General features: G+C 31.3%; 1 pseudogene; it reads left to right on the forward strand.

Moving 5' to 3' along the window:
• The first annotated feature begins 271 nt into the window (after positions 1–271).
• On the forward strand, positions 272–20660 carry LOC125842898 (uncharacterized; annotated as a pseudogene).
• The last annotated feature ends 1885 nt before the right edge of the window (positions 20661–22545 follow it).

The raw sequence follows: 22545 nt of genomic DNA on the forward strand, positions 1-22545 counted from the left end.
AGTCTTCCATCCACAAACAGACGGGCAGCCAGAGATGAGTATTCAAGTGTTAGAAGACATGTTGAAGGCGTGTGTGATTGACTTCGAAGGGCATTGGGATAAGTTTCTACATTTGTGTGAATTCTCCTATAATAATAGTTATCACTCCAGCATAGATATGGCACCATTTGAGGCACTCTATGGGAGGGGATGTAGTTCACTCATAGGATGGTTTGAGGCGGGAGATGTGAAACTATTAGGGGTCGATTTAGTGAAGGATGCTCAAGATAAGATGAGGAGTATTCAAACTAAGTTTCTAGCAGCCCAGAGTAGACAGAAGAAGTATGTGGATCATAAGGTGAGAGACATGGCGTTTCAAACCGGTAAGAATGTTCTTCTTAAGGTATCACCCCTTTCTAAAAGGGGTGATGAGATTTGGCAAGAAGGGCAAACTAAGTCCGTGATACATTGGTCCCTTTGAGGTTCTTAAATGTGTAGAACCGGTAGCGTATAGATTGGCTTTACCTCCTAATTTATCGGGAGTTCATTCGGCATTTCATGTGTCCATGTTGAAGAGGTATCATGGTGACATGGATTATATCATTAAGTGGGACTCAATTGTGTTAGAAAAAAAAACTCCAATATGAGGAGGAACTAGTTGCAATTCTTGATCGTGATGTGCGTAAGCTGAGGACCAAAGAGATTAAGTCTGTGAAAGTTCAATGGAAGCATCGTCCAGTTGAGGAAGCCACTTGGGAAATCGAGAGGGACATGCGAGACAAGTATCCCTAATTGTTCGTTGATTCAGGTACTACTTCATTCCTTCCTTAGCTTATTTTTCCTAAGTTTGTCACTCGGGGATGAGTGATGGTAAATTGGTATCTATTGTAACGACCGGGTTCCGTCGTTATAGAAAAGACAACGGAGAAAAATTTTGAGTCGAAAAACTTTATCGTAGTAACTTGGGATTTCCCAACCTAGTCCAGATTTGGATAAAATCAAAGTCATTAAGGTGTAGAGAAATCTGGTAACAATCGGGTGACTTATTTATGATTTTGATTACACGAGTAGTTAGATAAGTCGTTAAGGAATCCGTACGACTTTACGAACTTGAATTTGGGTGAGTAGAACTCCCGAAATTGATCTTAGCGTGAACGATAGTTTCTGAGCGTCGTTGGTTAAAGGTGTGTTGTGAAATGGGGGTTTTGGAATTATTAAAATAGCTCACTAGTTCCGTACAAGCCGCTGGGGTGGGATTTCTGCCGCTGCAGAGGGGTGAGGGTTGTTGTGGCGGGTTCGGCGCCACTTAAGGTGGTAAATAAACCCCAAAACGACTTTATTCTGCACTTTTTGACTTTCAGAGCTAGGAGACGACCCCATACGAGTTCTTGATAGTTTTCCTCCATTCTTGAGGCTAAAGGTAAGATTTTAACTCCCCGAATCTAATTTTGATCCGTAGAATGTAATAGAATGGGTAATTATCGATGGGGGAGGGTTTTGATATAAATTTTATGGTGGAAACAACCCTTTTTTTAGGTACTTGGGATCACGAGTATGATCTAGGGTTGATGGAATTGTTAGTAATCCGGGTAATTAGTGATTATTTATTGATTCCCGTATTGTACTGATTGTTTGTAGACCAAGAACAAGCGGAATGAATTCGAAAAGGGAAGGTTCAAGTTTCTTAAGTTTATAAGCTTGTTTCGAGGTAGGTGATAGTTGTGATTCTATGATTGTGTGATGTATGTTTGTTCTTGCTTCATTATGATACATGTATGTATATGAATGTTGCATTATTGATCACTCTTTTGTAAATGAGATAGATGAATGATAGTTACCATGAAATCATGACTTAAATGTATGATCTTGAGGATATACTTGTGATTGTGATTGTGGTGTGTTGAATGGATCGGTTGCCACGTTCCGGCATAACTAACTTGGATCGGTTGTCACATTTCGGCATAACTATGGGATCAATTGCCATGTTCCGGCATAATTATGGGATCGGTTGCCACGTTCCGGCATAAGCATTGGATCGGGTACCACGTTCCGGGATGCTAACTGTTTGGGTTTGGATTCCATGAGATCAGGACCAATGACTTGTTATAAATGTATATTGGTGAGCATTGATAATCGATACTGTATATGTTCGGTATGTTGCATGTTTGTAATGTTGTGCAGACCTTGCTTAGAAGATCAGTGATCGTTCGAATTCAAGGGTGAGCCAATTCTTCCGGGCTGTCAGAGGTTCTCTTTCGTCTATGTCCACCATTTCGGACGTAGACTTTTCTAGTTAGTTATTAGTGCATTAGTTTGGGGTTGTATCCCTTCTTGTTTAGACTTGTTGAACTTTATTTGTTTTGGTACATTGACTTTCAGGTTCTAGGTGTATTTTCCGCAATGTTAGTTGTTAGATCTTTTGTTGAAGTTTATGGGAATTTCAGTTTTTAGATATTATTCTTGTTTCCGTATCCTTAAATGCTTTAGTTTTTGGTTTAGTTGCTTGGTTTGGGTTGTAGTAGTGGTTCTCCCACCGGAGGGTTAGTGTGGGTACCAATCACGATGGTCTGGGTCGTGACAGCTGAGCTCTAGCAAAACGCTTCGAGACCCAAGTGTGAGGCTTAACTCTAGACTTACGCCCTAAGCGTCCCATTGTACGCCCAACGTTTGGGGCTCGCCTAATAGATCTTACACATGTGTTAAATTTTTTATTTAACATTGTTGACCCTCATAATTCTTGAATAAATGAATGATAGTTAATGGTTTTTAATCTATAGAATAAGAAGATTCAAAGTAACTCAATAACAAGTTGTAATGTCACATATTTACTATTTGCTAACACTGTGAGGATGATTATATATTAGTTATTACGTAACATTTCTTTCAAAAATACATAGTGAAACTATATTTTTTCACTTATCATTGGTCTTCATATTTTTATCATATGCCTCAAAATTTTCATATTTTATTTAGCTATTTAAAAGTAATTTTATTTGTATTCATGATGTAGTGATGTTTTTATTATAATAGTAATAAGTTTTTTTTTTTGAGGAGGGGGAGGGGGGGGGGGGATAAATTGTATATTATGATAATAATATATTTTTAGAAATAATGATTCTTTTATTATTAAAAAATTAAGATATTAGATTATTTATATTTGTATAATAATGTTGGAAGTTTTATTTTCTATGAGTTTTCTTGATCATGTTTGTAATTATTTCAAACTATTGATGTATTTTTGTAATTTTGTGTTATTATTTTATTATACTATATATTGTAAATTAAAAATTTAAAGATTCATAGGGCTTACACCCCACGTCTGATGGCTTAAGCCTCGCCCTTTACTAAGTAATAGGTTCCCACCTCACGCCCTTTACGCCCTTTACTAAGTAATAGGTCCCCACCTCTTTTAAAATGGTACTATAGAAAAATAACACTATAATGTAGCTTGTACAAGAAATCTTCCCTTTAAGAACTATGATTAATACCCAAATGGAATACTTGCAAGTTGCATGGAAAGGTTAGTAAACTCAATGAAACTACTTTGCATTTTCTTCTAAAAATAATAACTAGCATCATCAATCACCAAAAAAAATGGTGCAGTGGATGGGACTACTCCTTCTCGAATTACATGTCTCGAATTCAAACTTTAGGTATGAAATTTTTTTAATAGAAAGTGTTTTCTTCCAAATAAAGCCCTACACAATACGAATTTAGAGTCTCCTATGAGATACCGAACACCGAATCAAAAAAAACTGCCATCATGTGATCAGAGACTCTTACCAACTTAAGGAGTGTAACATATACAGCATCTAATATAAATATACCGTGTAAACTAGTAAATGAAATTGATATGAAAGGAAAAAACAAATATTTTATAGGATACATAACAAAGGAGGATCTCATTTGTTCAATGCTGGAGGAGATAATGTTTAATTTTTTAAAGAAAAGTTAGATGGATATATACTCCATTGTTATATATATGATCAATTCCTACTTAACCCAACTAACTCACTGTTAGAAACAAAGTTTTTCTCATCAAGAATTAATAACAAATTTATGTTATAGAACATGATTTTTCTATTTCAATTCATTTTCACCGAATCAGTTCACTAAGAAATGCATGACGGAAAACTTGTCCTCATTGAACACTTGGGAATACACTATAACAGAAAAAGCTTTTAGCGGCAATAAATATATACATTAACAAAAGGTGCTAAAGTCTTTACCAATATTAGTTGATTGCAATTGAATCTAATGTCGCCATAGGCTTTAGGAACATTCACAAAGAATGCTAATTGCCTCTAAAAATACATATTTTAACGACAATTAAGTTATTATCGTTAATTAATTATCGCTAAAGATTACTTTGATGTAATGATAACCACTAGATATTTTTTCTTTACTTATTACTTCAATCAAAATATTTATGAAAATATATATTGAACATTTTTCAGAGAAAAAATAGTGATTGTTTAACAGTGACTTTACCATTTTAACACTGGATTTTAATTTGCATTTTGAAATTAGTGTATACTTCATTTATTTATACCCATCCACTCAAAATTATTGAGTTTGCCCCCAGAGCTGGAAATTATTGTGAGATCAACATTGTTCAAAAGTGCACTAAATAAAATTTCAACTTCCACCTACTGTTTACTTTAAGGTAGTTTATGAATTTTGTGTCGGAGAAAGTCAAGCAATTGCATGAGTGTCAATTAAGCAATATGGCTTTTTCTTTTTAAGTAATTTTTATCAACGTTCATTTTTATCTTTCTCATTTTTCCTTTTAATTTTAAATTTGTTATGGTCAATATATAAACAATCTTAAAGTGGTTTCAAATGACCTGGAGGCGACTCTTCTTCTAGATTGTTCTCTTCTAAAGTGACTGGGATGAGCTATGATTAGAGATCGATCCAGAAACGAATTTATTGTTTGAATTTCATGAATTCGAGTTTGATACTCTACATCAACATGTTTGATTTACTGCATTTGATATTTATTATTTATACTTGTTTTACAATATATATTTTAACGTATAATGGGTAACGGTGGAGTCAAAATTTTCCTTGAGATGTTCAAAATATATATAAAGAAGTAAGAACATAAAAAATGGTTAAACACATACATAATCTCTTAAACTTATCCCAAATTTTATTTTAGCACTCCATCTTTCATTTTAACCCTCCAACTCCATTTTCATTTTTTATATATCATTAATTTAAACATAAAATGTTGAATGGATAGATTGGTGAGATTAGCCACCTTTTAAAGCAAGTGAAAGACTCTTTTTAACATTAATATTTGACATGTTTATCCATAGCAAACTTCCCCCCTATTTATATACTTCATCTGCTTTATTTATTCATATATTTTCTTCATCTGCCTTTTTAAAATTTAACTCTTTTTATGGTAAAGATAATATTTTCTTTATTTTAATTTATATAATTTATTCCGTTTATATAAAATTAGAAATAACAATTATATTCTACGTTATAGAGGACAAAATAAAATGTTAAAATAATATATAAAGAGTTGGATCCAGGAGAAAAATATCATATTAAAATTTAGAATTATAATTATTTGAATGATATCAAATATTTATGTGGCATTATTAACTAGTAAACTTGGCCGCATTTCGCGCGGTCCTCCTTGACCCTTTTTTTTTAAAAAAAAAAATGATGAACAATGTTATTTTTTTACTTCAAAAAAAATCTTTAAAAAAATCGAAATATTTTTTTTGTACTCATATAAATTACGGTTGATTTGAGATGATGACATTGTTGTTCGTTAGTAATAAATTCGTACATATACATGTCAAGATACGAGAAAAATCATAGGATAAATTATTTAAGCACCAATTATTTAAACAATAATCTTTCCTACTTTAATCTTTTTATTAATTGTTTAATTGTTTGTTAACTTTTTTAGTTATATGAATATAAAAACGTCAAACGTGAACTGAGCTATTTTTTCCCTATCAGACGACATCCTTTCAAGAAGAAAGGTGCAGTCTTCTCAAGATAATGCGAGATTGCTAGGAACAAAATTTTCAGATATAAAAGATTGGTTTCACGGTAAAATTTTAGGAAAACAACATAATAAAATAAATGTCTACTAAAAGAAAACCATATGATAAATATCTATAAATGAAGATGATAAATATTTTGGAGATCTGAATTAGACATGATAAAAGATAAATATATACTCTCCATCTTATGTTAGTTATCAACGTTATTAAAAATATTTGTCACAAAACACTTGTCATATTTTGCAACATCAAATTAGAATTATTTTTCATTTTGCCGTTAAAATTAACTATTTAATCAACAAAAGGTTGATTAGATATGTTAATTAAAATGAAGAAAATGAAAGCGATAAAAGGAAGATAAAGATAAAAAAAAATAACTAAAAATAAACCATTATATAAATTTGATTACAGACAATTTCATATAAATAGTAGTCTAAATAATGTAATTGTAAATTATTTTTACCATGAATAACTTGTTATCTACTTCTTCCTTAACACCAAAAAGCTCCTCTTTTGTATGTGCTTAATAATATGATATCATCGCATTTAATCAGTTTATGCAATTGAATTTATGTTTAATACTTTCTCTGTCCCTAATTACTTGTCCACTTTTCCTTTTATAGTTGTCCCTAATTACTTGTCCATTTTGACAAATCAAGAAAGGACAAATTCTTTTTACCTATTATATCCTCAATTAAATGACTAATTATTTTGAAAAATATAGAACTTTTCATCCACTTCATAATTAATAGGGGTAAAATGGTAAACTCACTATGTCATTAATTATTTTCTTAATAGGTGTGCAAATTCAAAAGTGGACAAGTAATTAGGGACAGAGGGAGTATCTTTAATGAAAAAAAAAATATCACATCTTATCAAAACAAAAGTTTATCGACAATAATAAAAAAATTAAAGAACTTACAAACTAAAAATATTTTACCATACTAATAATATATCAATCAAACCTGTGTATCAAGAATTCTGATATAGCAATGCAAAAATAGAGTAAACAATCTTATATTTTTGAGATCCATTGTAAATTAAGAGGGATTTATAGTACAAAGCAAAACACATATTAGACTTTTGGGCTTCTATAATTATTGCATGATAAGGTGAGAGACTCAAAAAATTCTATCTTCTTTTATTATCATTAAATAAATATGTAACAGCAATGGAAAATTATTGAAAACGTTAATGCTTTATTTGAATTTTTAAAATGAAATAATTGAAGGAAAATTCAAAATAAATAAATAAATGATATTTTAAGCTATAGATTAAAATTAAAATTTTATATAAGAGATACTTATATAAGTCATGAGTAATTATCTCTTATAAATAAATTAAATAATAAAGAAAAAATTATTGTCAAGTTATAATTAGAAGAAGGTCCAGAAAAAGATTTTAAAAAATATAAATTATTAAGAGTAGAAATTAGAGAGGTGTGAGTTACTCCTTGTATGTATGTGAAGAGCCTTTGTTGTAAATGTTCATTCATTTAATAAAATATTTATTATCATAAATTAAGTAATTTATTTTTATAATTAAATAAATAAGAAAAAAATCTCAAAAAAAAAAGAAAAAAGATAAATGCAAATGGAGATTATAGAGAGGTGTCACATCACATCTTCTATATTCAACTTTATTAATTTTATATATATATATATATATATATATATATATATATATAGATTGAATGATTTTTTTTTTGCACTTTTAATATTTGTCCAACATGCGTTGAAAACTTATACCGGGTAAAAACAAATGATGCATGAAAAATGGAATTGAATAGTTAAAATGGAACAAGATTAAGTTGAAATGTCAAAATGAAATTTGGGACAAGTTAAAAAGGTCGTATATATGAACATCTAGTATATATACATAAAATAATTTCAACTATATATTAATATTATGATTTTTTATCTAACAAGATTCGGATAAATTCCTTGACCCTATCTGACTCTGCCCTATATATAAGTGAGCGGAATCTTCTAAGTTCGAATGAACTCATAATCAGTACTCTCGTCCGCCCTTTCGCTGGGATCTCATATATTAGTCATTTTGGTTATAAGAAAGTCATTTGTTGTTATTTTTAAACTAGATACCCTTATTGATTCGAAGTATGCAAAAATAGATATTGATTATATATATATATATATATATTGTCAGGAGATAGTAACATTTACCAATATACTCCCTCCATTTCATATTAAGTTAATTTTTGAGGTGTTCACACCCTTTAAGAAAAGTACATTAAGACATAAATTGAACTTAGTTTTCCATTTTTATCCTTATTAATTATTGTCAAATTTATGATTAAAATAACTAAATATTAATTAATCACTAATTCCAATACTAACTAATGAAGGGTAAAATTGGAAGAACACTCTAAAAGTAGTCTTGAAACTGAACAATTAAGTTCATTTGAAAAATGAAAAATGCCTCAAAAATTAACTTAATATGAAATGGAGGGAGTATTAAGTTAAATATCAATATATTTGTTTTCTTCCCTTAAGTGTTGCATAAACATTAATAGTGCAATAGATCACTACTTTATGGTCAATTGTTTAAGTGATATCAATGAAGCAATTAAGATTTTCAGAGTAACTAAAAATAATGATTAATTAATTCGTTCGTAAAAAAATTCATATCATATTTTTTTTTCCTGTTTAGAATTGAAAAAGGGGATAGTAAAAGCCAAAACTACACTCTGCTAAATATTTTGATGGTCCTTCGAGATGGCTCAGTTGGTTTGGATGAATGTCTTTTAAGTCGAGTATGTCGCATTGGACTTGTCTAGTATGATTTATATCTCTATTACACAGTGAAGGGTTTACTCAGCGTGCACAAAGTGCTCAACACAAAATATTCACCTGAAGGGCAGAGGCTATGGCAAAGGTTTTGTGCTCACCACAGATCAGTGTTCGTCTGAGGGACAAATACTATGACATAGATTATAGCATGTACGGATTATCTTGACGATTCTTGCAAACTAGTGTCGAACATTTGTGATGTGCAATTGTTACAATTCGTGTCAAAATTTCGTATAGCACACATAAGTTTATGGATATATCCATTAATTGTTGGAAAATCACATATCTATATATTATTATTATTTAAAATTTTGCAAGTAATATTTTATAATTGAAGATTTAAAAAACTCAACTTTCACATAGCTGGATTTTATATGACTAATCCAATTAATGACGGAATGCACTTGTCACTATGATGTTAATCTTGAATAACGTTAATTAATGTTGGTTGGTTGCATTATGTATTATTTAATTAACACAACATAGGACTCTCCATTGTTAAATTAATTGTCTTGTTTTCTCATTTCCAGACTACTAGCCTAACTTTTGTGATTATCGAGATACGAGAATATAAAGTCTTAATAGTTGCTTTATTATATTAATCAGTAGTTCTAGAAAGCTAATTATTCTATATATATTATATTAGTGTGCTTATTGAATAATCCCAAGAAAATTAAAATAAAGAAATAGTCATTCGGCATCACCTTTTGTGATCCCATGTATTAGTGTGTGCGCATTTGCACTAATATACGTATTATAGACTTCTTCTTTTGTGGTCCCATGCTTCGAATTGTTTCATGCGGAGAAAATTATGTACTTTAAATTGTTTTAAAAACCATCATATTTTACTATTTAAAGAGTTGTTAACTACTTCCTCCGTCAATAATATTTGTTCAACAATATTTGTCTACTTTATGAAATTAATGGATAATTTTACACTTAGTTCCTAATTTACTCTTATTATTAATTATAGTTATTTTTCTATTACATTTTTCAAGACATTGTATTTATTATATTCAAAAGGGTGATATAGTAAAATTGTCATTTTATTTATATTTTCTTAAGAAGTGTGCAAAGTCAATATTGGACAAGTATTGTTAAAGATAGGAAATAGTTATTTTTGTCATAAGTTTCAGATGTTCTTCAAATATTTGTCAGTTCAAAAAGAAAATAGTTAGTACTTAGTTGTCTATTTTATGATGTTATTATCTATATTTTTCACTTATAGCGTATTAAATTAATGCGCAAAATATGTCTTACATAACTGGCACAGGCCTTAACTATCGTTAAGATACATGAATTGCTATAGTGTACTAATTTAGTGCGCTATATGAGTCATTTGAAAGTTGAATCTACGGATGACTTTAGATTTTTCATCAAACTTTTTCAGAAAATTTTTCATCGTATTTTTACTTGATTTGACTTATATATGCATAGTGGAGAAAAACAAAGTGCCATATGTGATTTTTTTTTTTATCAGATTTCTTTTGCAAATCTCATCCAAACTTTATTTAAACTGGACTTTGAACGAGCTTAAAATTCATTCATCTCCTATATTTCAAAGAATTTTTTTTAATACTCCTATATTTAATTGTAGATATGTTTCAATAGCTTTTTGAGAAATGTCGAGTGATCAAACTTTTTGAAGGCGATGTTATTATTTTATTTTCCCCTAAAGACATATTCAAAGCAATAGGTAAGACATGACAATATTGAGTAACGAATTTAACTATTCAAACTTCCCAAAACGAGAGATATAATCAATGTTATAACAATACAATGATATTTGAGTGGGATTTAAAACATCAAAAAAAACATGTTACATCAATACATCACAAGATTTAAATTTTGCTCTAAATTATTTCTGCAAATACAACTATAGTATATAAAAATAGGCATCATTAGGATTGGATAAAATCAAAATGGTTACATTATCACATCAACGTGGGACTAGGGTTACGAAATGTTCAATAACGATGAGTACTTCTCATGATGTAGTTAATATTTATTGATATTATACATCAAATACATGTGGACATATTAATGCTATAACCTCACTAGTCTTGAGCTTTGTAATAATATAAGTAGCATTTCATATCTTATGAAAAAGGGATACACAATATACCAAATATTTAGTGTTTAGTGGTAGAAATGTAGTATTTTTTTCCAAAAGATCCAGATATAAATAAATTTTAGTTAGATGAATATAAGTCTCCCTTTCTAATAGACGGTATAATGACGATTTTCGGGATTAAAAGTTATAAAATTAACGTTAGTAATATTGTGGTTTACGTTGCGAATGGGCTCATAGCCCATAGGTATACGGAATCACTATGTCTCATTTGTAACTTAAAAATTTCGGAGCTCCAATTCCAACCAAGTTATCTATGACCATGCCTCGAATTAATTTAAGAGTCTTGCAAGTTGGTAGAAAAGATGATTAGGAAAGAAAACAACCAAATGTTAGCAAGACGTGTAGATTTTACATACTCAAGCTGACAGAGGGACAAGCATCATCAACCAATAGGGAACTAACATCTAAGAAAAAAAAATATGTCTTAAGAAATCCATATTATTTATGATATTGAGCACTAATATCTTGGTGATTAAGAATTTGATGGTTGTATTTATATTATTAATCTATGATGATGTTATTAATCCAAGAAAGTTGATGACCGGTTAAAGTTACGATCCGAAAACTCGAGTCATGATAGCACCTACCATAATCCACTGGTAGGTAGGTCAACTCATATCCCGAAATGACAAGTAACAGGCATATTGGGTAGAAACAATAACCAATGAGGAATTTAAGGCAATATAAAAGGAAAACAACAAAAATGAGAAATAACAATAATACTTGTCACGATCCAAAAATGAGTATGATGACACTTGCATTATCCCACCAAAACAAGTCAGTTGAAAATGCAAATATTAACAATAAATATAGAAATAAAACAAGAATGAAAATCTAACAAAATATTATAATGCGGATAACTAAACCAACTTAGATAAACTCCCAAAATCTGGTTGTCACGTGTACAAGCCTGTAATATAATACAATAGAATTGAAGATAATACAAGTCTCGATGTCTTTGTTTCTAGAATAGAACAAAATCATAAATAAAGAGCAAGAGGAATCCGCCGAAGTGACAAACAACTACTTCACTAACTCTCCACAACAAGCCTCGAGAGTAGAAGAGAAGAGGGAGTAATCACGAAGATTTGAGCTTGTAACCTACTCAAGTGTAGAAACAAGGGAATGAGTACCAAATAACATAGTACTCAACAAGTAAACCACTAAACACAAAGTAAGCAATATAGAACACAAGTACTCCAATCTCATCCAACTGAACCTCCATAACTACAACATGCAACAGAATATCAACCCAACCTAATAGTCCTCACTCAAATACAACAAAGCATGAATAGAACATCATAAATTGAACTTCAACACAAATAGTCAAACATTCACATATTTCACAAGTTCATAATCACAATAATAGCTCAACAATCATAATCAATGAAAATCAAATGAAGTGCAATGCAATATGGTGCGATGTCATATAGGGTGATTCATGTATATCCCAATGGTACACACCCGTTATCTCTCAACCTGAGACTCATGAGGGACTTATCAATCCATGCATCTGTCGCGCCTATAGAGCGATCCTCAAATCATAATATTTGTCGCGGTAACACGCCCTTCGAAATGATACATCTTCTTTGATTTATCATTCTTCCTCAAACCACATGACACTTATCATAATTGTGCCTCAAAACCAATGCAAATAAGTATGTTCTCACATATGAAAGAAGAGATGAGAATTTCTATATCAATACACAATTCCCAACAGTATAATCGTGATACATCATCAATCTTGGTTCAATATAACTTTTAAAGTCATTCACATCACATCACGCATCAATATATCATCAAGTTACCTTTTTATTACATTTTTCATCATTAGGATCACTTAATATTAACAAGTCAAATTCATCACTGAGTCTCGTTACTTCCTGACACAAACAATAAAGAAAAATAAGATTTTATATACTTAACAAAGGTCAAGAAGTCCACTTGCATCAATCAATTAAATAATCACTCTGAAAGTTGAGTTTTCCCTCTCCGTCGCGCCTCCAATTCAACACAATCTAATCAAATAGTAATCACAACAAAATTTCAAAAGTAACAACACTCATATCAAGCATTTTGAAAAATAGGACAAATTGACCCAAAAAAACCCAATTATGAAAATAGGGTTTTTATACAAACTTGTGTTACCCAAAGAATTTGGAAACCACTAGTGAAAATCATTTAAAACGGAGTTGAAATCAATAATAAATCACCCTTTTTTCATAAAACTCATGTTCTTGAAAATCTCCCTAAGTTTCAATCCAAAATAGCAATTTAGATGGTGAAATCTTGCAACAATTAATGAATAATAAAGAGGGGGAGTTGAAATATGTTATCCAATCGAAGTTTCTTGAAAAAGTTTTTCAAAATCACCTCTACCGAGCTTCTAGGATTCAAAAAGGAAAGAAATGAGAAGAAATCCCAATTTTTAAAAATAATTCACTACTCGGGTTCATCCGCAAACTCAGACTCTATCTACAAACGCGGACCAAGGGCATAATAATTTTTCGCAAATGCGAGAGCCCCTCCGCGAACAAGGAGACCAAACCTCCAATCCTACGCGAATGCGCGAGCTTCTCCACGAACGTGAAGGTCTGAACTCTTAACTCCCCGCGAATGTGGGGTCACCAAACACCAGCAACTCAGTAACACACAAGGCATAACAATTCATCCAATGGACCCTCGAAATTCAGTCGAAACCCCGCACACATAAACCAAATATACTAATCAACTAAACTCGATATTCTAGACTCAAGGAACCATCAAAAAACGAATTTGAGGTCTCCTTGTCCCGAAACCCATAAAAATCGTAACAAACTAACTTAATGCTCAAACTACCAAACTACTCTCGGAACCTCCGAAAATCAACCAAGACCTCACCTAAGCCTAAAATCATCCCCCGAATCCAATAAAACTGTCAGAAATCCAATATGATCGTTTAAACTTCAAATGTTGAACAAAGTCAACTCTAGGCCTAAATTAACGTAAACTTCCAATTCAAGGCCTCCAAACCACAGAACAACTCCAAAATCTTAAACCGACGACCCTCTTAGATCAAATTCCACATTCTGGAACCAGTGAAACTGCCAAAGTTCCATTCTGATGACCTAAAACATGGATTGTTACCAAAAACCATTTTCAACCACTTTAAGCCTTTAAAAAAACTCAACTTCCAAAAATCACATCTTTTCAATCAAATTTCATGATCAGAAATGACTCGAGGCAACTATTGAGAGAGGTAAAATAGTAATTCTACAAAAAAATAAAAAATGACCTTTCGGGTCATTACAAATATATACAAAAGCAACAGTATACGATCTAATCCCACAAGTTAGTAGACGATAGTACAAAGCCACTGTACAAGTACAAGTTCCAAAAATGGACCAAAAAGTAAAGACATATTTCTAATACAAAAGACCAGTAAAAAACTATATACAAATGGAGATAAATCAAACTAGGTCACCATCAACTCACTCTCTATCTCGAAAGATCTCCGCCACTGGCCTTAACCAATGTTGTCTACTGGCGCTCGAATCTACATCAAGAAAATAGATGTAGAGTGTAACATGAGTACCAAACACAACAGGTACCCAGTAGACATCATAGGCCGACTGATCTTGGATAGTAAAAAAATATGAAAAGTGAGAAAGTAACAACAACTAGAGGTCATATGAGCGAAGAGATAACGTAAGACTAACTATAAAGCCCACGAGTCTGGAAACGAATGAAACTGAAATGTAAAGTAGCTAGCTATAACCTAACTGAGTCCCCATAAACCCAGAAGGCACACTCGTGTGCAACTTAAAGTAAATAACCCAAGCAAATCACGATAAGTCTGATGAGTACACAAAAGTGCTAAAGATAAGAATAGTTAAGACTAGAAGTATTCCAAGACCCGATCCAATATAGCCAACATAGCCCAAAATCATCAAAGAACACACCGGGGATGAAACAAAGGGAAGTTATGGATGAATGGTTACAAGACCTAAGTTGTCGCCTGTCTAAGGACTCATAATATCATACCCAAGTATACTATATCAGTCTACAGGGGGCTATGTCGTCCTAAGCGATGTCAGAAAATTTCTAAGGCATAAAGGCTCAAAATCGCAAGTATAAGGCAACCACTAGCCTAAGACTAAGCTAAGGTCAAGAGCAAGCTACAATCAATACAATCAATAATAACGAAACCCACGAGGCATGATACAATTAACGCAACTAAAGTAGGCATGCTCAATTTCCGGAAACTATTCAAAAATAAGGCTAAGGCATGCCTTTTAACTACTAAACATGATTCAAACTATAAATCAAACCCAAAAATAATTAATCAACATGAATTCACTTGCACAAACTCAAACTAAGGATCGGTAAATGAAAACCTACCTCAAATATGACCGCGCGCTCTCTAAATCGACTATACCAGAGCTTTCCCTTTTTGATGGCCTCCGATGGATGCCACACTATCAAATGAATGATCACAACTTCAATACAGACGTTTTGACATCCAAATCGTAATAATTAAAGACGGGCCCAAAAATGAGTCAAATGACATTGTGGGACCCACACCGAGAATTATAAAATTGACTCCGTCGGTTGGTCTCATTTAGCTCAAGGAACTTGTTCCCCAAAAAATGGGCACAATCTGAGATCGGAAACAAGCTAAAATAGTTCATGCAAAACCAAGAAACATAATTCACCATTAAAGAGGGAAGGAAAGGTCTCTGTGGTAAGAATTTACCTCTAATACGAGTCCCCCACACTGCTCCAAAGGTCCCAGTATGTATCTCTAGCAATTCACAACCCAAACACAGCAAAAATCAACCCAGATAGAGCTTTAACAATCATCTTATCCAGTTCTCAAATTGGGAAATTAAACTGATTTTCAAGAAATTGGCAAAATGCCCCTATCGGGATTCGAGATTTGTTCGAAACTCCGTTAACGCAAATGGACTATGCTACCCCCAACAAATTTGACATTCTAAACTTAACAGATATGTCAAAAAACGGAGATCGTTTGGATAAAAAATGAGTCTCACACCCAAGTTTCATTTTAAGCCAAAATCTACAAGATAACTCGAAATGAGCCTGAAAGTATCGAGGTCGGCACCAAAAGTCCTTCTAGACCAATAGAAATTGAAAAAACAAAGACAATAGCTAACAATTGGGAAAGTAATAATTTGAGTAAACTAATAAAAAGTGTCAAATCATGGGCAAATCCCTTCTCGATGGCACAACACTACATATTAAATACAAAATATAATATTGAAGTGTGAATCAAGGTGACCATGTATTCCGTGATCCTTTCCATGTTAACATTAAAAAAATAATTAAAAAATGTAGTAAATTAATTGAAGAAGATGCATCGTGATGAAATGAATGGTTCAGATCCAAAAGCAGATCGAACACTAGTCGACCTGTTTTATTTTTTATTTTATTTTATTTTGGGTTACTTTTGTTTCAATTTTGAAGGGACCGGATACTAACGTTGGCGTACATGTAACTTTTTAGTGTTTTGGCAATATAGTTACACAAAAACTATATTTTTTGGAACGGCAATAAGAATCCATGGTCAAGTTGGTTCGGATTTTTCAATTATCAAACCAAATTATTCATGTTGTATTTTTAAATCTATATCCTAAATCAAACTAATAAATTCGGGTTTTTCAACCATGTGGTTTTTCGGATTTTCGAGTTTTTTCAAATTTTTGGTAAACTATTCATACAAACATATGATTAATTTGTGTTCAAAATATTTTTTATGTCCTACCAAAATAGAACTATTTAAGGTGCTTCTTAAGAAAATAATACAAAATATGAGATGGGTGATGATAATAAAATATTCAATAAAAAATAATAATGAAATGACATAAAATAAATATTGCAAATTAATAAGTCATAATGAAAATGGTCATAACTTAAAAGAACTAAATCATGCTAAAATAAGTATTAATTACATTATTGAGTTTTTTTGAAAAAAACTAGGTTATGTATTTTAAATGTCTAAACCAATGTAAAACTAAAAAACAAATATTCAATATTATTGTCATTCTTAGTGTTGAAATTTTTTTTTTTTTGTTAGCATTAATATTGATTTGATTTTGATTTGAGCTTTATTAGAGTTAGTAATATCTACAGACGATAATCTTTATTGGATCATTCAAAATTTTAAGTCTTAAAAACTTGAAATAATATGTAAAAAGATTCAAATTATGAAAAAGTATAAGCAATATTTAGAAATTATATCAAAGTAAATACTTTAATGTATAAAATAAATTTTAAAAATTATATATGTAATGTCGGGTTGGTTTGGTCTCAGGTTGAATTTTAGTTAAAATCAAACCAACCCAAGTATAGTTGGGTTTTTGTTTCCAAAATCAAACCAAGTCAAACGAAATCATTAGTTGAATATTTTTTTTGATTTGACTTAATTTGTAGTTTGGTTCAGTTTTTGATTTGATTTTGTACACCCGTATGAGAGTCTCATGCTTTGTTTTACTTATAATATAATTGAAAAGGGCTTCTAACATCTTTGATTAACACAATGACTTAGATGCATTGTCTCCTCTAGCAAATACTCTATTGTGCTCATTCTACGTCAAATAAGATAACTATTATATCGTATTCTTTTGAGTAAAATCTAACATAATTATGTGTCCCATCATAAAACAATTAGAAATTATATGATTAGGTAGAATTGCAAATCAGTTATGATCCTATTACCATGTCTTCTCGGATTTAAGTAGTAAACTTACAACAACATTATTCTAAGGAGTCGCTTCTTTAGGAAATTACCTAGTAAAGTCTTTTGTACTTAATTTATTTGGAAACTTAGGAGTCCAATATTAAAATAATATTCTCTATGTATTCATTTTATGAGTAAACTTTGTTTTTTGATAATAAATAAATAAATTTAATTATTTTTCAAATAAATATTTAAATTTATTTGTTAGTTTCTTCTACACCAGAAATCACTACTAAAAAAATTGTAAAAGGAGACCTAAAAAAAGAGACCTCAAAAAATAGGTCGCTAAAAAGAGACCTCATGAGGTCGCTATTTGCATCAATAACTTTTTTTAATTTTTTTTTAAGAGGAGAGACCTCATAAGGTCAATTTTATAAAAAAATATGCCTAATTAATAATATAAGTGACTTATTTTATTTTTTTTTATTTTATACTATGTCTTTGTATAAAATATGCGACCTCACGAGGTCGCTATTTGTTAAAATAAAAAATATTAATTTAGATTTAGATACCTCGTGAGGTCTCATTTTATTAGTCAATTTTGTTAAATAATATTTTAAAATAAGAGACCTCATGAGGTCTCTTATTTTTATTAAATTAAAATAAGAGGCATTTTTAATTTAGTTCATCTCCTTTCCTGCTCTTCACCTAAAAGCTACAAAAAACCCTAACTTGTTTCTTCCCCATAGCTTTACAGATGTGTAGCCTCTGGTTGTCGTCAAGCCTCTCATCAATTTGAACTTTTAGTTTTCACCTTCAAAACTCACTCGGTTTGAAGCTAAAGCTTTCATCGTCGATTCAAATTCTCGGTGTCGATTTCTTTCTCTACAAATAAAGGTGAATCTTTCAATCTTTAAACAAAGTTGTAACTATATTGTTTATTTATCGCAAGCATCCATCAATGCAGACTCTCTCTTTCAATTTACTGCAAGCATTAAGTAGAATATGTGATTCTCTTTTCACTTCATGAACATATAATTAACTTTGGGTTTTACTCTTGTTCTATCTTAATGTCTTTTTTTTACTTCTCATGATGATTAACATGAATGCTAGCAAGTTTTGTATCATATAATTTAGAAGAAGATACATGGGTAGTAATATCTAAGAATAAAGAAATAAAATCGGTTATGAAGATTTCCTATTATATTTTGAGACTATTATACCTTAAATCTCACTCTAAATAACTCCTAATAATCATGTCTTGAATTCTTCTTATTTAAATTTAGAACTAATATCATTTTGGTTCATGTCTCTGTAGGTATTTTAGTTATTTTTTAACTGAGAAGAGAAAAGTTATATATATATATATATATACACACACACTATAGTCTATAGATATAAACCATCGTGCAATAATGAGGAGAGAAAAGTTAAGAAACCATTGTACCGAGAAATGTCCTTGACCCTTAATAGTGCCTATTGGCTGCATCAATATCATCATCATGCTAGCTGAAGCTGCTGCCTCAAATGCAAGAATCCCCTTAATACTACTAACTGGGAAGATGACTTAATTTTGTGTTTAAAATTTTCAAATTTTGTGTGTTGATGGATCGTAGTTTGATGTATAATAGGAATAATTTTGATCGAGTGGGGATAAGGCATGAATATACATGGGTAGTAATATCTAAGAATATAGAAATAAAATCTATTATGAAGATTTGTATTGTATTTTGAGATTACTATACCTTATATCTCAATCTAAAATAATCATGTTGTGAATTCTGATGCAAACTTAGAACTAATATCATTTTGGTTTATGTCGTTGTATGTATTTTAGTTGTTTTTAAATTGAAAAATGTGTGGATTAGATGTTTTTGCTGATAATTGACAATTAAGATGACTTGTTCTTTGTTTATGAGAAACTAAGATGACATATGGATCTACCTATTATTTTATTGGTTGTAGTAATGAGATGAGGAAAGTTTTTTTTTTTTATATATATATATATATATATTATAGTCTATAGATATAAACCATTGTGCAGTAATGAGGAGAGGAAAGTTAAGAAACCATTGTGCCCAGAAAGGTCCTTGACCCTTCTGTAATAGTGTCGCCTTACTAGTATTTTTTTAATGATGTATTCTATTTAGATTTATTTAGGGAAGTGGACATTATTTGGGACAAACTGTTGAGAGAAGTATGCTTTTGTAGTCACCAAAGATACATTTATTCATTTACACAAGGCCTCGTTAAGCAGTCCCTACTAGGATTGTTACAATTTGATTTTCAGTAAATTATTACATAATTTAGTGTTTAACAAATTCAATTTTTTGTGATCTTTCGGTAACTCAGGCTGAGGCATTCAAGGCAACACACATAAGAAAGAAGAAGAATCTCGAAGATCCAGACGTGTGGGTTGAGCCGCAAGCTGAATTGACCTATGTAAGCCTCTAATTTAAACTAATAGTTACTTATTTTCTAAATTTATATTCTCATAATAACACCATTCAATTTAGAATCGATATCTTCAAGCTTTGGAAGATTTATCACAAACTCAACTAGAAGAAAATCGAGGTATGCCACTTACCCAAGAACAGGCTGAGAGAGTGTGGCTAGACTTGATTGGTGCGCCGAGTAGATATGGGTATACCTATGACATGCCGCAACAGACCTTTCGTGAATATCATTCTGAGTTTGAAGGCCTAAGTAGTTCCTATGATGATGAATCGATGAAGAAAAATTTGGCTATGGAGCAAAAGATAGCTGAGCTATCTAGCCAAGTCGAAGACTCACGGGATAGGGAAAGGCGGAGGGACATAGAGTATGCGGGTCTTAAGGCTCAATTAGATGCATTACTTGCTTCAGGAGGGATTCCCCCTTGTTCCAATGATGTCACTTTCCCTCCTCGACCCTCTTAGTCTCAACCTACTCGATATCTAGTGTATGGTCAACAAAGAAATATGACAAATGAGTCTAGTAGTGATGAAGAAGATGAGGATCATGTGGCAAACACACTACTGCATTAGTGAAGTTTAGAGTCGTAATAGATAATCTAAGTTCTTTACTTTATGACTTTTTTATGGGACTTATTTGTTTTGTGAATGCATGATAACATTGAAATCCTATTATATAATTTATGAATTTTATGATTTTTCGTTTAATTTCAAATTACGTGGAAGATGAGTTGCATATTGAGTTGATAAGAGAATATTTAGTAAATGTATTGTATCAGTTGATTGTTGGAAGCTCTTTGAGCTTGATTTAGCTAATTAGAAAGGTATTGAATTAATATGACAGGTGATGAGCAGCTGCAAAAATAGTTACAAGTTGCCAGTTTTTTTCCAGAAAAAGAGACCTCATGAGGTCTCTTTTTTGCATTTTATTTTCCATAAATTTCATAAAAGAGACCTCATGAGGTCTGTTTTCTGCATTTTAGTTTTTAGAAATGTTGTAGAGAGACCTCATGAGGTCTCTTTTCTACAATTTATTTTTTAGAAATGCAGTAAAGAGACTTCACGAGGTCTCTTTTTGGCAATTTCATTTTTTAGGCTATGAGATAAAGCGGCCTCGTGAGGTCTCTTTTTTTAAATATCAAATAAAAATAAATAATATAATAGTGACCTCATGAGGCCACCTTTATTAAAAATAAAACAAATGTAAATTATGAAATTGCGACCTAATGAGGTCTCTTTTTTAAAAAAATTGGAAAATTTATTGGTGACCTCGTGAGGTCTCTATTTGGCGACCTCATGAGGTCTCTACAAAATAGCCACCTACATTATAGTGACCAACCGTTGAGGTCTCTTTTTAGGTCTCTTTTTTCAGAAAAGAGACCTCATGAGGTCTCTTTCTTAAGTCTCTTTTTACAATTTTTTTAGTAGTGAATTATTGCCTGCAAATTCATCATAATTAATAAAGAAGGCGATGGATTCTAGATGTTTTGATGATACTCATAAACGCAGGGACCGGGTTCCTGGAAGAGTGCTCTCGTCCAGGTTTGTAATGTTGTACATCTGTAAAGCTGTCTTCTCAGGTGGTTGGTGAAAATGGCAGCGTACTTCACCAATGGAAATGGACAAGGTTGTTTTGTTCAGTAGTCAATAACTTTGTTGGTGCTTGATATATGCAAGATAACAAACAACAAAATTCATTCATTCAAAAGAGAGCAAAGATCTTCTCAAGAACTTAAGAACAAAAGAACACGCACTCTAAGAGACCTGATAGAAGGGACAAACGTAATCTTGAAGTGTAGTCATTTAGAGTGCTTGTATTGTGCTTAAATTGTAGGATTCGTTTCATTTGTATGAGAAACGTATCAAAGTCTTTTGTGTGTATTGTTGTAAGAACATTGTTAGAGTTAACTGTGGGTCTTACGTTTTGAAGTCTATAATAATTAGAGATAGTTAATATAGTGGGCAATGAATGCATTGTTTTGGCTCAGTAAGTAATAGGGGTATTACTTAACGTGATATTAAGAGGTTAATCTCATTGTTGTATTTGGAGTCTGTTTCACTATTTGCTTGTGTTTAATGGAAGTAGTTAAAAATCATGTGTGACAAGTAGTGGTTTTACTCCCTTGAGCAAGGCGGTTTCCACGTAAAAACTCTTTATTCCCATTGCCTATTGTTTCATCTCTTACTGCATTTATACTATAAGGTTGACCTGGTACTATAACTCACTGGTGGATGCATACATTTCAATAATTCCTTTAAAGAAACAAAACAATAAACTAGGGTCTCTAGTTAGTAGGGAAATGTCCCTTTTAAGGACATACGATAAAATCAGAATGATACAGAGAATATAACATGATCCAAAATTTTCCAAATTTTTAATTAAAAGGAAAAAGTTGGTAGGGAAAAAACTATAAATTAATATTATTTTAAAAAAAATAAAGAAAAATAAAATATTGAT

Source organism: Solanum stenotomum, chromosome 10 (genome assembly GCF_019186545.1).
Source record: "Solanum stenotomum isolate F172 chromosome 10, ASM1918654v1, whole genome shotgun sequence".
Classification (NCBI taxonomy): domain Eukaryota; kingdom Viridiplantae; phylum Streptophyta; class Magnoliopsida; order Solanales; family Solanaceae; genus Solanum; species Solanum stenotomum.